Consider the following 16,720-nt stretch of genomic DNA (forward strand, 5'->3'; position numbering starts at 1 on the left):
TGTTACAATACAAAAAATGTTTGTAAGAATCAGTTTACTTCCGTGTTTACAAAAATATGTTCTATTCGTTTGCAAACTAATTATCCATTTATATATTTCATATGTCATTGTTACAGGTTAACATTCGTATGATAGTAAACTTATAGAAGTTTGTTCCTTACTGTGAATCTTTTTATTGTATTTCGACACCTGGTTTTTGTTATTTGAAGAAACATTATGTCTTCTTTTGTGAAGAAATACAAGATAAGATAATTAAAGTATAAACAGATTTCAAAGCATGTTATACAATGAAGGTGGCGTCCTTTATACAACTTTTTGTGTTTGGTAAGGATATTTAATAATGTTCAATACTTTCAATAAGTTGCATGGTTAATATAAATTGTTATGTGGCTAACACTTAAAGTAGCATGTGTATCCGTAGTTTGGGCCCTCTTAATCAATATGTCAAACAAATTTAAGTGAAAAAATTCTACACCCCACATATTTTAAAAGTGAATCTATAGTTAAATGTGCATTCTTGGACATAACAATGAAAACTGCATTACAATGGGCAATGTATTTACAAAATACCGACTAGACTTAGCTCATCGTAGTAATCTCTATCATGTAAAATGTGTCTCATAATATCAGCCCTTATGATTTATAAATAGCTTCTCAATAGAAAATGAAACATTTGTTCATGTATTTATTAAAATAGTTTTACATTTTTTTCACAATTAAGTTACTTATAACACATATGATAAACTACTTATAAACCATAACATACAAAACAATGACGTGTTTTGTAATAAAAATGAAAAGTAACATATTTACTGAGATGAATTGAAGTTATGCAAATGTACAGTTTTTGTTTATATAAAATATGTTGATGGAATCATATTTTAAGTTTAGTTGGCCTAATGCCCGTTGCAATAAAGTATTCTCCATTTCTGGTGTGACATCTCGATAACGAGGTCACAACATAAAAAGTAGTAAATGTTATTGCAGGTGTTATGGAACTATAGGCTTTGCCTGGTTTAACACACTGTAAAAAACTGATATTGATTTAACAGGAATTAAATTAATCTGTGAATGTAATTGATTTATTGATGCATTGTTTTCATTAATTCAGTAATTGTGTCATCACAATGAGTTCATTTTCCTTTTAGTCAGACATTTTTAGCGCTGAAGATTTTAAAGATAATTTTTGTTTTACATGATTTGAGACTTTATAACAAAAAGTTTACCCTTGGTACTCAAAATTGAAAAAAAATCTAAATAAAATGTTATCAAATATGTTCTCAAGATGAAATGGGACATGTAACAGTATTGATAACTTCTTGCTGATGACAGTATGAAATTCAGAAATCGCAGTTATCCATCAACTTTAAATCATCAGCATTTTGGATGGTTTTTACACTACACAGCATTCACTAAAGGCTGAATATTGAACAGATTACCTTATTCTGTAATTATCTAAGTCTATATTCAGTGGTTTGTTCTGTTTTTATAGATTATGGTAAAATATGTGTTTAAACTTAATAAGCCTTTCTGACAAGCACGAGTTTACCTTCTGGCAGACGCATATAGATGAGAAATAACCAAATATTCTTTCCAATTAACACCACTTACTGAATGTAGAATCCCTTAGCTCACAAACAACAGTACTCAGTATTAACATAATGTTTAAATTTTTATATTTTTATATTTGCATACTTTTCTGTGTCACCCCCAGTGCTCCCAATGGTTCAGTTGTTGTAAAGTTCCAATAGACACTAGAAGTGGCATTTTATTTGTGTTCTTTTTGAAAACTTATTTGTGTCAACATGTGACCAAGTAATTATATTAAATAAACTTATAAATTTAACACAATACAGTGACTGTGAATATGTGAATTGTAATGCATGTAGGGAATGGATAACCTAATCAGTGCTTGAGACAAATATGTGTCAGTGTTAAGAACGAATGTGTTCCACTCATGGGCAATTCAATGGGTACTGATAATCAACTATTTTTCAATGTAAATAAGCTAGAAACCAAATACTTATTTAACAAAATAGATTAAAAGATATGATTCTAAAAGCCTGATTAACTGAGTCTTGGCATTGATTGAAGAGCTTATTAGTATAGAATTGTATTGTTAACCAGTCCGACTCATTTAGGGCCAAATAACCTAGTTTTGTTGCGGATGTTTCTAAATATTAGTGTTTCATGACCTCTTTTTCAAATTATTACATTTGCTTCATATAACTAAATCCTCTTGATATTAAATTTTGTTTAAATTGTTGGGTGACCAAAATAATGTTTCGGTATATAGTCTTATAATTCGCCCCATTTGGTGCAAAAAGGTACCATGTGCCATTGACTTTTACTAACACATGGTATTTTTTTGCATCAATGGGGAGATATGCATGTAAATCCGGGGATTTAAAATGGCTTGGGCATGCCCAATAAAACCCTTAACATTGTTAATTATCCCCACGCTTTTTGAAAAAAAGGTGGGGATATTGTGGTTATCTCCGCCGTCCGTCCGTCTGTCTGTCCGTCCGTCCTGACCACTATCTCCTACACTAAAGGCACTAAAACCTTGAAACTTACACACATGGTAGCTATGAGCATATGTGCGACCCTGCACTATTTGGAATTTTGATCTGACCCCTGGGTCAAAAGTTATAGCGGTTGGGGTGGGGCCGCGTCAGAAATTATCACTCATTTTTTTTAGGTTATTTTACATTTACTTCTTTATTTCTACACCGATTCACTTCAAATTGATACTGGACCTCTCTTATGACAATACGGTCAATCTCAACCATGCATGGCCCCATTCCCAACCCTGGGGCGCCCCGCCCACATAGGCCACACCCACCAAAAATTTCCATTTACTATAATTTTTTCATTTCTACACGGATTCACTTCAAATTGATACTGAACTTTTGTTATGACATAAGGGTCAATCTCAACTATGCATGGCCCCAATCCCAACCCTGGGGCGCCCGCCCACATAGGCCACACCCACCAAAAAATTCCATTTACTATAATTTTTTCATTTCTACACGGATTCACTTCAAATTGATACTGAACTTCTCTTATGACATTAGGGTCAATCTCAACTATGCATGGCCCCATAACCAACCCTGGGGCCCCGCCCACATAGACCACACCCACCCAAAATTGCCTTTACTATAATTTCTTCATTTCTACACCGATTCACTTCAAATTGATATTGAACTTCTCTTATGACAATACAGTCAATCTCAACTATGCATGGCCCCATTACCAACCCTGGGGCGCCCCGCCCACATAGACCACACCCACCCAAAATTGCCTTTTACTATAATTTCTTCATTTCTACACCGATTCACTTCAAATTGATACTGAACCTCTCTTATGACAATACGGTCAATCTCAACTATGCATGGCCCCATTACCAACCCTGGGGCCCCGCCCACATAGACCACACCCGCCCAAAATTGCCTTTTACTATAATTTCTTCATTTCTACACCGATTCACTTCAAATTGATACTGAACTTCTCTTATGACAATACGGTCAATCTCAACTATGCATGGCACAATTACCAACCCTGGGGCGCCCTGCCCACATATGTCACACCCACCCAAAATTGCCTTTTACTATAACTTCTTCATTTCTACACCAATTCACTTCTAATTGATGATGAACTTCTCTTATGACAATACGGTCAATCTCAGCTATGCATGGCCCCATTACCAAACCTGGGGCACACCTAGGTCAAACATTCGGCGTGGGGATACGCGTCGGCCTCTGCCGCACCATTTCTAGTTATATATTAAGCTGACTCTAAATTAATGTAGACCCATTCCTATAGAAACTTTATAAGACACCATGATGTTCCAGACTGTGTGTTGTATTGAAGTGTGTTGATTGTTAAGTAACATCTACAGGGCTCAACATTAAAGGTTGTCCTATTGCCCCTGGCAAGTAAAAGTTGGGTCCGGGCAAGTTATTTTATAATCTAGTTGTCCGCCCAGCCAAGTGCAAAAAAGAACAAAATGCATGTAATTTAGACTTTCATTAGCCTTTAATTGCAGTAATCATTTTGTTAAATGTTCGAAAATAAAAAAGGTTTTGTGGTGTATCATTTTGATCTTTATTAAAAAATATGAGGTTTACAGTTAATGTGATATTTCATGTTTGGGCAAGCGGCTTTACATTCAGGGCAAGTAGATTTTCTAAGTACTTGCCCGGTAGGGCAAATTGGTTTTTCGGTTAATGTTGAGCCCTGATCTATAGTCATATCTTCAAAATGTCATGTACATTTTGTTATTGTATTTTTAGCTCACCTGAGCACAACTTGCTCATGGTGAGCTTTTGTGATCGCCTTTTGACTGTCGTCTGTTGTGCGTTGTGCGACGTCAACATTTGCCGTGTTAACTCTCTATGGCTATAGTAAAACCTTGTTAACACTCTAGAGGCCGCATTTATTTTCCGATCTTCATGAAACTTGCTCAGAAGATTTGTCCCAATGATATCTTGGATGAGTTCAAAAATGGTAACCTTTGCTTGAAAAACATGGCCGCCAGGAGGTGGGGCATTTTTCCTTATATGGCTATTGTAAAACCTTGTTAACACTCTAGAGGCCACATTTATGAGCGACTTTGGGCCTTTCAGGCCCTCTTTTTCTGAAGTCTTATTTGCAGATTTTTACAAACAATATATGAATACCATGAAGGATTTAATTTGTGTTATTATTATCTACAGTTAAGTCTTATAAGCAGATTCAAGGGGGGGCGGACGCGGCGTACGCCCCTTCCCCTAAAATCGTAGAAGTAAAGTCAATTTGTTTGATGTTTAACACTTAACTAGATCTTAACCACCTATTTAAACTCATTTTTCTTCATTTTAGTACACAACATTTCCCACTACTCACAAACAATCGCTATGTTTTAACTTAAGACTCTCTGTTGCCCGGTTTTTCAAGTCGAACTTTGCGGTTCTGATGTATCCCTCTTTTTGCACATTAATTCTCTTTTCGCTGCATTTAAACGTATAAACTATTCACTTTTTGGCATTATAAGAAGGTACTTTGATGAAAATACAAAAGGTGTGATATGCTCGAGAAGTGGTTGTCAAAGCCTTCAAAATCACTAAATTGTGGAGCTTCCGGGATGGGGGGCTTCACCCCATGCAAATCTTTAAATTTCCCGCCCCCCCCCCACCCCCCCCCTAACCAGAAATCCTGGATCTGCCCCTGAGTCTTGCATAGTTTTAATCTTTAGGTTGTGACATTAACATTTAAAAAGCAGATATGACCTCTTTTGTGACACATCAGTCTTGCAAGTTATTTTGTACGGTGCCAACAAAAAGAACTTCCTGTGTAATAAATAATATAAATTATTTGGTATTTATTGACAATTTAACTACAATTATAGGGTTTTACACATGTTTGTTCCAGTATTTCAATATTTATAGAGAAACCTTAATATTACTCTACTTCTTATTTTTCAGCCTATTCCTACAATTGTATCGGAGCAAATGTAATAGAAGTAAAACTGACAAGCATTTGCAGCAGTAAGGTTACACTCAGCTATTCAATATTTGACTCAAAGACTGCGGAAAGTTGTGAATATCGATGTTGGAACTGTACGGCAAAATATCGAGAGCTTGGCTCATCAGATGGTGGTCTTCGCAAGGTCGAGTACTCACACCTTAACGCTGATGGAGAAATCAGACTAGATGGACTGTCTGCGGAGAGTAATTACAGTATTCATTTGAAATGCGGAGCTATACAATCAAATGAAGTATTCTTTTTTACTGAAGGTTAGCTGCTCAGCATGCATATGTATTGTAGTACTAATTTTGCCCCCCTTCGAAGAAGAGGGGGTATATTGTTTTGCACATGTCGGTCGGTCGGTCCGTCCACCAGATGGTTTCCGGATGATAACTCAAGAACGCGTAGGCCTAGGATCATGAAATTTCATAGGTACATTGATCATGACTGGCAGATGACCCCTATTTATTTTCAGGTCACTAGGTCAAAGGTCAAGGTCACAGTGACTCAAAATAGTAAAATGGTTTCCGGATGATAACTCAAGAATGCTAAGGCCTAGGATCATGAAACTTCATAGGTACATTGATCATGACTCGCAGATGACCCTTATTGATTTTCAGGTCACTAGGTCAAAGGTCAAGGTCACAGTGACTCGAAATAGTAAAATGGTTTCCGAATGATAACTCAAGAATGCTTACGCCTAGGATCATGAAACTTCATAGGTTCATTAATCATGACTGGCAAATGACCCCTATTGATTTTCAGGTCACGAGGTCAAAGGTCAAGGTCACAGTGACTTAAAACAGTAAAATGGTGTCCGTATGATAACTCAAGAATGCTTACGCCTAGGATCATGAAACTTCATAGGTACATTTATAATGACTGGCAGATGACCCCTGTTGATTTTCAGGTCACTAGTTGTTTTTGTTCTGTCTGTCTGTCATTCTGTCCCAAAACTTTAACCTTGGTTAAAGTTTTTTATGTCTTTCGGTCCGTCCACCAGATGGTTTCCGGATGATAACTCAAGAAGTTTAGGCCTAGGATCATGAAACTTCATAGGTACATTGATCATGAATGGCAGATGACCCCTATTGATTTTCAGGTCACAATAAAATAGTAAAATGGTTTCCGGATGATAATTCAAGATTGCTTAAGCCTAGGATCATGAAACTTTATAGGTACATTGATCATGACTGGCAGATGACCCCTATTGATTTTCAGGTCACTAGGTCAAAGGTCAAGGTCACAGTGACAAAAAACGTATTCACACAATGGCTACCACTACAACTGACAGCCCATATGGGGGGCATGCATGTTTTACAAACAGCCCTTGTTTGGATTTCATTTAATTTTTTGTCATATATCTGTTTACATATTGCAGGACATTGTAATTTGTATGCCCCCGGATCGAATGATCTGGGGTATATTGTTTTTGGCCTGTCTGTCTGTCATTGTATCTGTCTGTCAAAAAACATAACCTTGGTCATTACTTTTGCACTATTGATGATAGCAACTTGATATTTGGCATGCATGTGTATCTCATGGAGCTGCACATTTTGAGTGGTGAAAGGTCAAGGTCATTCTTTAAGGTCAAAGGTAAAAAAAATATCAAAGCAGCGCATTAGGGGGCATTGTGTTTCTGACAAACACATCTCTTGTTTAATACATAAACTACAATAACTTGCACATTTTGTTGGATTTTGTTGATAATTTTTAGGATAGTACATTCACATTGTCACATTGCACTAAAAACTTGGCGTCTGTATTTTTTGTCCATGATCAATCATATAAAATAATTAAGCTGTTGAATAAATTGTATGCTAAAAGCCTGTCATGTAGATGGTAAGAGGTTTGAATTAAACAAAATACATTGATATGCTTTATGAGCAGACTTACCTTGCTGTAAAGAAGGAATTTGATTTTATTACCAGCATAAGTGAAAGCATGTTTGTTTGCAAATATTTTCATAAAATGAATTTTCTCCTGAGAAAATTTAGAAGCCATTAAATAAACTTTGCATATGCTAACAATCAATTTGGCAAATTTTCATGATCTTAATTAACCTTATCCCACTCAGTGGCAAAGTGAAAATGGCTATGTGAAAAACAGCATAAACCAGAACAGCCTGCAAGTAACTCACAGTCTGTTCAGGTTTTATGCTGTTTACTGCTCATCAGTATATAAGGGTTGAAAATAAAGCCTTTAAAACTTTAATCTGGGAAGAAATGTTTTTAATTAAATTGAACTTTCTGGGGAACTACAAATGTTTCAAAGATACGTATATAATCGGTAAATGGTTAAGGGATAGGTATTTGAAAATGCTATTGAAATCAGATTCTGCTTACAAAGCATTACAGTTTAATTGTTCAAATACCAATAGCAATAACAGCTGGCTGTGTTAAGTACTCCAGAAGGGCTGAAGGGGTAATCAAAAAGGAGAAGATCGCACCCTTTTATTTCTCCATTCAGTTTTTGCCCTAAACAAAGCATTTAATTATACAGGTACCAATACCAGCTGTCCTGACGATATAATCCCAAGCTCAACACTAAGTCCAGTGATGGTATTTCATGAAGACACGTTACTGGGGACAAGAGACTCTGTGCTTGGAATTGTGTTTTCTCTTCTTGGTCTCCTGATCATCTTAATCACAACTTTTTATGTGGTGCGCAAAATAAGAAGACGGAGACGGCTGGAGAGGATTCGGACATACCTTGGGTAAACATTTATAAGTTTTCTATGTTTTCTCAAGCTTTATTTTACCCCAAAGGAAGGGGCTATATTTGAGTCACCATGTTGGTCAGATTATTGGTTGGTCAGTTTGCATATAGTGTCAATGGTTTGTGGAGCCAATTTCTTTTACATTTCTCCAGTGATTTAATTGAAATTTACAGTATGTCATTATAATGAAGAGTGTAGATGTGCAAGATATTTTGTTAATCTCAAGTGATCCCCACATTTCTGAGTTCTTTGCCCTTGACCATGGTTGACACAGCAGTGCAAAGGTATTAGCCTTGTTTGTTGAAAAGCTAATTGATTTATTTTAGCTCACATGTGCAAGGTGGACTTTTGTCTGTCTTTCAATTTCTGTCAGCAACATTTACCTTGTGAACACTCTCGAGTCCACATTTATTTTACCAATCTTCATGAAATTTGGTGAGATCATTCGTCCAATAATACCTTTTTTGCGTCAACAACTGAGTTATATGGCATCTAAATTAAATTAAAAGCTCTGGATCTGTCTAGAAGCCACACTTACTCAAAATAATTTTTCTAGATATCGAGGCTTCGAAACATTGCAAAAGTCAAAAGAACAGTTCAGTTCCTTTCTGTCTTGGGTGAGATACCTTTGAGCTTCTGGCACACTTGTTTATATATCGGATTTGCTTTTATTAAAAGCTAGGAAAATCTAAATCCTTTACTAATTTTCAATAATATATAGACTATTTATAGTATAGTCAAGTCAAAACACCAGTATAACTCAGAGCCTTGGACATACTATAAATATGAAACTTTAGCATAACGTGGCCTGTAAAATTTACAGAATGTGTGTTAAATTTATACTTTGATTAATTTAATAATGTTAAGACTGGTTATACCCCACAAACGAAGTTTAGAGGGTTATATAGGAGTGAGCTTGTCTGTCGGTCGGTAAGTCTGTTGGTCGGTGGGTCCGTATTAAGTGTCCGCTCTCTAATTCAAGTTTGTTTTAATCCGATCTTCACCAAACTTGGTCAGATGTTGTATCTAGATGATGTCTAGGTCAAGTTCGAATATGGTCCATACCGGGTCAAAAACTAGGTCAAGGGGTCACTTAGTGAGTTTTAAACATTGAGCATGGTGTCAGCTCTCTAATTTAAGTAGTTTTTTTCAGAGCTTCACCAAAATTGGTCAGAAGTTGTATCTAGATGATGTCTAGGCCAAGTTCGAACATAGGTCATGGCAGGTCAAAAACTAGGTCACAGGGTCACTTAGTGCGTTTTAAACATTTAGCATGGTGTCCGCTCTCTAATTCAGGAAGTTTTCATCCGATCTTCACCAAACTTGGTCAGAAGTTGTATCTAAATGATGTCTAGGTCAAGTTCGAATATGGGTCATTAGGGGTCAAAAACTAGGTCACAGGGTCACTTCGTGCTTTTTAAACATTCAGCATGTTGTCTGCTCTCTAATTCAAGAAGTTTTCATCCAATATCTTCACCAAACTTGGTCAGAAGTTTTATCTAGATGATCTCTATGCCTAGTTTGAAGATGGGCCATGCCGGGCCTTTAACCTTCAGCATCGTGTCCGCTCTCTAATTCAAGTAGTTTTCATCCAATCTTCACCAAACTTGGTCTGAAGTTTTATCTAGATGATCTTATGGCAAAGTTTGAACATGGGCCATGCCAGATCAAAAACTAGGTCACTGGGTCACTTTTTACGTTTTACACATTCAGCATTGTGTCCGCTCTCTAATTCAATTAGTTTTCATCCGATCTTCACCACACTTGGTCAGAAGTTGTATCTAGATGATGTGTAGGTCAAGTTTGAACATGGGCCACTAGGTCACGGGGTCACTTAGTGCGTTTTAAACATTGAGCATGGCGTCCGCTGTTTTTTGTGAAGACAGCATGCAAAATATTCTGTGTCAATGCGGCATGTGGGGGTATTCGTAACGTCTGTGACAAAGCTCTAGTTTTCATTGGTAAACTTGGTTACATCATTTAAGAAGTGGGAACTGATTTTAACTGCTGGTCAATAAGTATGGATAATTTGTAACAAATTTGCTAACATCTATTTTACTGTTATAATAATTGTGATAATGTTGCTGCAGAAATGGATATGAGTGCAGATAAGCACTTTTTTTGAAATTCTGTGATGTATAGTGTACATGTATATTACACTTCCAGATCAACAATTATTGACCCCTTTGAGAATCTTCAAAACCGTATAGAGGAGGATTCCGGGAGTCAGCGACTGATTGAAGCACGAGAAAACAGGGGCTCAACTGCTGAATTGTGATATACATGAAGATACAAAAAATTAGGGCATAATTTCTATTGGAATTATTGAATCTGATACTGTTCGTAGTTGAATTGTGTTACAAGAAGCATTTAAGGCATTAATTATTCCATTTATCAGGGCTGTAAAATGCTACTGACTTGCTCAAAATAATGACTAAAATTTGGTTCCCTGCAAGTGTGATGTCAAAATCCTTGCCAGATCAGAAAACCCCTTCTTGAGATCAGTTAGTGCTTTGATTTTCTAACAGGTACTTGCCTGGTACCGACATGAAAACACTGTGTAAACTTATATTACTGTATAATGCGTTAATTAGATTTGTTTGTAACCGTTACCAGTCAATATGCGTTTGCATGGGGTTAATATTTGCATTTGCACGTTTTGTTGTAATGCACAGTGTTGAAAACAGCTTGATTTCTGCAATTTTTTGGGAAAAATGTCTTGAGAGGTTTGACAGCTGCAAACATGAAAATCTAGGTGAGCAGAAAGTAAGTAAGGGCAACCTGACTTTGTCAGCTGGTAGCCATATAATGGCTGATAGCTTTTAAGAGATTTATACACACTTGTACATTTGCTGTTGGATACTCTTTTTGCATTTATTTTAAGAGTTGTGATACATGTAGCTATAGCTTTGTTTAAAAATCAATTCTTTCGGTAATGTTAGAATTGGATACTCTTTTGTACTGGTATTTTAAAGTGATTTCCCATTCTTTTATGTGTGTCTGTAAATGTGCATTAGAGTTAACATATGAGCTGTCGAGCTCTCGACAAACAGGGCTTCATGCATGTGTGTAAAGTGTCATCCAAGCTAATATTTTCTTCTATGACCTAGTAAAGGCTGATACCAACAAGTTGACTTGTGTTGGTGTAGAACCACAAAATAGTTTATATGTGTTTTATAAACACATCTGCATAGAATAGTGGTGATTTCCAAATAGTACATATTGTTCATACTGGAATGAGTTTAAATTATTTACAATTATACAAAACACTTATTTCCTTGATTTTCAAATTTCTTCAGAACTGCTATTTTGGTTTTTCATATCATCTACATGTTATCTTTTTTGAAAAGTTTTTGCTACAGTGAGTTCATAAACTTGTATACTTGCTTTAACTAATTTTTTTAGGAAATGAACGAAAGTTTAATGCCTTTAAGAAATCCAACCAAGTGGGCCTGTTATCACAAACGTTTTAAGTATAAAATACAGACTCAGACTTATATTTCCCAAATTTAAAAATTGATTTTCTAGAGATATCAAATCGTGTTAAGTGAATGAAAAGTGATATTTGTGTAGTTCTCTTTATATTGAATGTGATCGTTTTATGATACAAATTATCGGTAAAATTATATTTGGATTCTTTTCTTTAGCCTATAATTAAGACTTTAAACTTAGGAAAATTCAAGTCCAACTTAATTATAAATTCATTAATTATTTATTATAAATAAAGGTAGAACTGTTAAAACTGCACAGGCTAATCTGGGATATTACTTAACATTTGGTGAATTCAAGTCCAACTTTGTTATAAATGCATTAATTATATATAGGATCTTACATGAGTGGTCGTGTTGTATTGAATTTATTAAAAAAGTCCTTTAAATAAAGATAAAAACGAGGCTCTTTTATTTTATGCTCTTTTCATCGTTTATTCACATTGTAAAAGAGTTTAACTGAAGAAATTCGCTGGAATAATGACGTCATTTTGTCCAAAAAAAAGACGTCATTTCACAGTTATTTAACTAGTGTTATAACACCCGTGTAATAAACAAAAATGAGCATAACATTATTTCACGCCTAAGCCGTAGGTAATGTTATAATTACTAATAAAGGTAGAAATGTTAAGACTGCACAGGCTAATCTGGGTAATACTTAACATGTATGCATTAAGTCCTGTTTTCCTAGAACCAGGCTCATTTAATATGTCGATTGTTGAAGATTTTTAGTGTATTTTACAACAAGTGTAATACATGATATTCTTCTTGTTTGGAATGCCTGTTAACATTGTGTACATTATGTCATTTGTAAATGGTCACACTAATTGTTGATATTGGTAAATTGATTATAATAAAATTGAATTGAAACCAAAGAAAATATCATGCATTTGTTTGAAAGTCACACATGACAATGACTTGTATGTGTTTTTAAATTTGAAAATGTTCAAAGCTCGTTGATGATAATTCTATTTGTTATCATGTTTATACTTAAATGCCCTTTCCATATAATTTTGGTTTCATTCAGATTTCAAAAATATATGTTTGCATTCTAAAAAAAAGAAACATATGACATTGTAGGTTATAATTCCATTGTAAACTTATCAGTTTAAAAGTTGAAAAAAGAGACATCCAGTTTTACTATGTTTTTATGCCCCCAAAGGAGGACATATACTGGTAGTGATCGGACTGTCAGTCTGTCCGTCCGTCTTTCTGTCACACTTTGGGTTTAGGTTTCGAAAAATGCTCATAACTTCTATGTCGCTTCAGATAGCAACTTGATATTTGGCATGCATGTGTATCTCATGGAGCTGCACATTTTGATTGCTGAAAGGTCAAGGTAAAAAAAAACAAGTTCAAGGGAAGTAATAAGCTTCAAAGGGAGATAATTATCTGTACCTGCCTAATGAAAGAAAAAATTAATAAATCAAAGCGGTGTAGTAGGAGGCATTGTGTTTCTGAAAAACACATCTCTTGTTCTTATTAAAATGTAAATCTTTTGTGTTGTAAGCTATAACATAGCTATCAAGCCTTATTTGTTGCACATTTGTATATAATTTAGTTCACTTTTAAACAAATAATAGGATTTTATTTTATGCTTTCCGGTGGTTTATAGAGATATATCAGTGAATTAAAACTGATAATTTCACTGTTTCAAACAGTGAAAATTATAAGTGAAAATTATCGATAATTTTCATTGTTTACTGTGAAATGACGTCATTTTTTTACGAAATGATGTCATTATCACAGCAAAATTCTTTAGTTAAACTCTTTAACAATATATATAAACTGTAAAAAAAAGCATTCAATAAAAAGAAAATTTGTTGGATTCGGTGGATTATTGATTTTAATTCAATCGTGATCACAGAAAAAAAATCTAACAAATATCCTTTATATATAATGTGTTATCATTTTATACAAAACCTATTTGTGTCCCTTTTTGCCTTCCATTTGTTCTGAGTAAAGGGTCTGGCCAGTTTATGTATTATTTTTACATGTTATGTATTCATTGAAGGAGCCTTTTCACAGATTTTTGTGTGTATTGAAGTTTGTCATAAAATGCTTTATATTGATAAATTTATAATTGGACCTAAAAATCTCCAGTAAAAATCAATGATACAATTAAAAAAGTAACCCTCCACTGTTCTTGAACCACTGATCCCTGGAGTCCTGGAGTAAAAAAGTCTTCCGCTTAGACCACTCGGCCATCTGTGCTCATGCTATGAGGGGACGTATTTTTTACTTTATATTAGCAATCCTCAAAGTTTCACAAAATATAACGACAACAAGGAACTTTCCAAATTATTCAATCATTTTGCGTTTCATGTTTTTAAATGGTCAAAAGATGCATATAATGGATATTTTAGAGCATGGTAAATGTTCAGTATTACTATTTCCTCACAAATATCATGACTAAAACGAAAATTTGCAAATCTGAACTTTTTTAATTTTGTCAATTTACCAAGACATGAAAAGGCCCCTATAATCCATATCTATTCTGTGCCATGACTTTATAGTAATCCAGTTGCCCTTTTTAATAACTGATTAAACTATTGATTATTAACTTGGCTGTTTTTTGAAGAAAACCCGAAGTATTTTCATAGCCGGCTCGCTGTCTGCCATCCGCCGTGCTCAAACCTTAACATTGGCTTTAAAATCAAAGTGCTTCCACCTACAACTTTGAAATTTCATATGTATATACACATTGATGAGTTCTACACGCCACACCTATTTTGAGGTCACTAGGTCAAGTTTCAAGGTTACTGTGACCTCTAAAAAAAATAATTCTGACAAACTTTCATTTATTCCAAACTGCACCTGCAGCCGAGCGTGGCATCCGTTATGCGGTGCTCTTGTTACAAAATTTGCTTTATCATGTTGGGATTTTATAAGAAAAAAAGCTTGTGTGTTTTCATGTCAGTCAATTATAATTTGTCTTTTTGCTCAACTAAAACAAGTTTTTTTTGTACTTGAACAAGTCATGCATAATTATGCACCATACAGATTCTTAATGTTTCACTCAATATCATTTTCTAATGTGGGTAAATACTAAGGTAATTTGCTATGTGTTTTGTTAACCAGGTTTTCCGAAGGAAAAAAAAGGTTATTAGATTGGCGAATGTCGGCGGGCAGGCAATAACTTTGTCGTTCATTGTGAGATCTTAAAATCATTTGGCACATTCGTTCACCATCATTAGATGGTGTGTCGCACGAAAGAATTACATCGATATCTCCAAGGTCAAGGTCGCCACAACTAAAAATATATTTATTTTGAAAGAAAGGGGGTTAATTGTAAACAATCAGTTCAGTTTGAGTTGTCTCTGTTTATCAGACTTATTTTTCACATTGAAAACCTGGTTTTGTGACAATTTTGTTCCTTGTTTATATAAATCACTAAACCATTGGTGAAATTATCATGTTTGTGTGTCTTTACTGGCTTTATGTTGGATATGAAAGTATTAATTAATAAGACAAAAATTAAAAACATCTTGTCAGAAACCACTTGTCAGATAAGATTATTTTTGAAAAGTTGATGGATTATTTTTCTTAAAAATCAAATCATGCAAAAATGGTTCTTATGACAAGTTTATCCAGTATAGCCCCATACCAACATGTGTATCGCTGTCGATTATAAAGTCACACTAGGTTTCATGCTCTTATTAGTGGAAAAGGTAGACCTAACTTCCCAAACATACAGGCTGGTCTGCAGCTACACTGGACGCGTATATCATACGACCTATTTAAGCATTTAATTGGTCTTATTGTAATGGTATTTGAAAAACAGTTTCAAACAATAGAGCAATGCATTAATGTGTTAGTAAATTTATGATCTCTTAATGATCTTTGCACCAATTAGTTTTCCTATTATCTATTGCTAAGAAGATAAATGTGTAGTAGGTTCAAATATTATTATGTGTTTTAAGAAAATATTTTAAAATAATGCACTTGCTAAGTAACACATTTAAGAAAAGCAATGTTTAATGTATGTTACTATTTGCGATGTATGCGTTCTGTATATATATATACAATATATATGTGAATGTTGTTTTAATTTGACCATCACCTTGTTAAGTCTTATTTTCATTTATTGTAATAGCAATAAACTGCTACATAAAACATATATATTCTTTACGGGGTAGCTGTGGTAAATTAGGTTTATTAAAAGGGACCCCATGCAGACTATACAGAAATGGGCATAGTATAACAATAAAAATGTGAACACCATATTTTAAATTGGTTATTAAGATGGAAAACTAGCTTCCTACAGAGAGTATGAGAATCATTTATTCTAAGGAAATACATGTACAAATAGACACCTAACATAGACTTTGTTATTCAGTCATGCATGTGTAAGTGTTAAAGGAATAGTTATTATGTAGGTTTTTTTTTATGAAATGAAGAAATTCCTTAAAACTCTTGATCTCTCCCACAAACAAAAGCAATACTGCACAACACATATCTCCTGCTCCCATAGATTTAGAAATAATTTTATTTCTATTTGTTAAATTTTGGATTTGTTTGTTTGAAATATTTTTTTTCCTATAGCATATGTTAAAAGTAAATAAGACTTAATTAGTATGTATAGCTGATTGAAGGGATATGAAGCTCACAGTCACCATAACTCTTTGCTTTCATATATGAGTTGTGTTCTGAGGAAAATGGGCATACTACATGTGTGTAAAGTGTCATCCCAGATTAGCCTGTGCAGTCTGCACAGGCTAATCAGGGACAACACATTCCGCCTAAACTAGATTTTTGCTAAGAAGAGACTTTCTTTAAACAGAAAATATCATAAAAGTGGAAAGTGTTATCCCTGATTAGGCTGTGAAGACTGCACAGGCTAATCTGAGATGACACTTTATGCACAAGCATAAAGTCCTCTTTTCACAGAGCTCTGCCCATATATTTAGAGTTATTGCCAGTCATTGGTTTTTATTCTTAGATTTTGTGTGGAGCAAATCATAAAAATTATAAGAGATTCACAAGTCTTTTTTTAACTCAAAGG

At 34.6% G+C, this 16,720-nt stretch overlaps 1 long non-coding RNA gene across 1 annotated transcript; it reads left to right on the plus strand.

Annotated features, from left to right (window-relative positions):
- Nucleotides 1-55: 55 nt before the first annotated feature.
- On the plus strand, nt 56-16,479 carry LOC127831943 (uncharacterized). The gene is made up of 4 exons (XR_008026575.1): nt 56-324; nt 5,466-5,777; nt 8,011-8,224; nt 10,394-16,479. It is a non-coding gene; the product is annotated as an uncharacterized LOC127831943 (long non-coding RNA).
- Nucleotides 16,480-16,720: the final 241 nt, after the last annotated feature.

Source organism: Dreissena polymorpha, chromosome 5 (genome assembly GCF_020536995.1).
Source record: "Dreissena polymorpha isolate Duluth1 chromosome 5, UMN_Dpol_1.0, whole genome shotgun sequence".
In the NCBI taxonomy this organism is placed as follows: Eukaryota; Metazoa; Mollusca; class Bivalvia; order Myida; family Dreissenidae; genus Dreissena; species Dreissena polymorpha.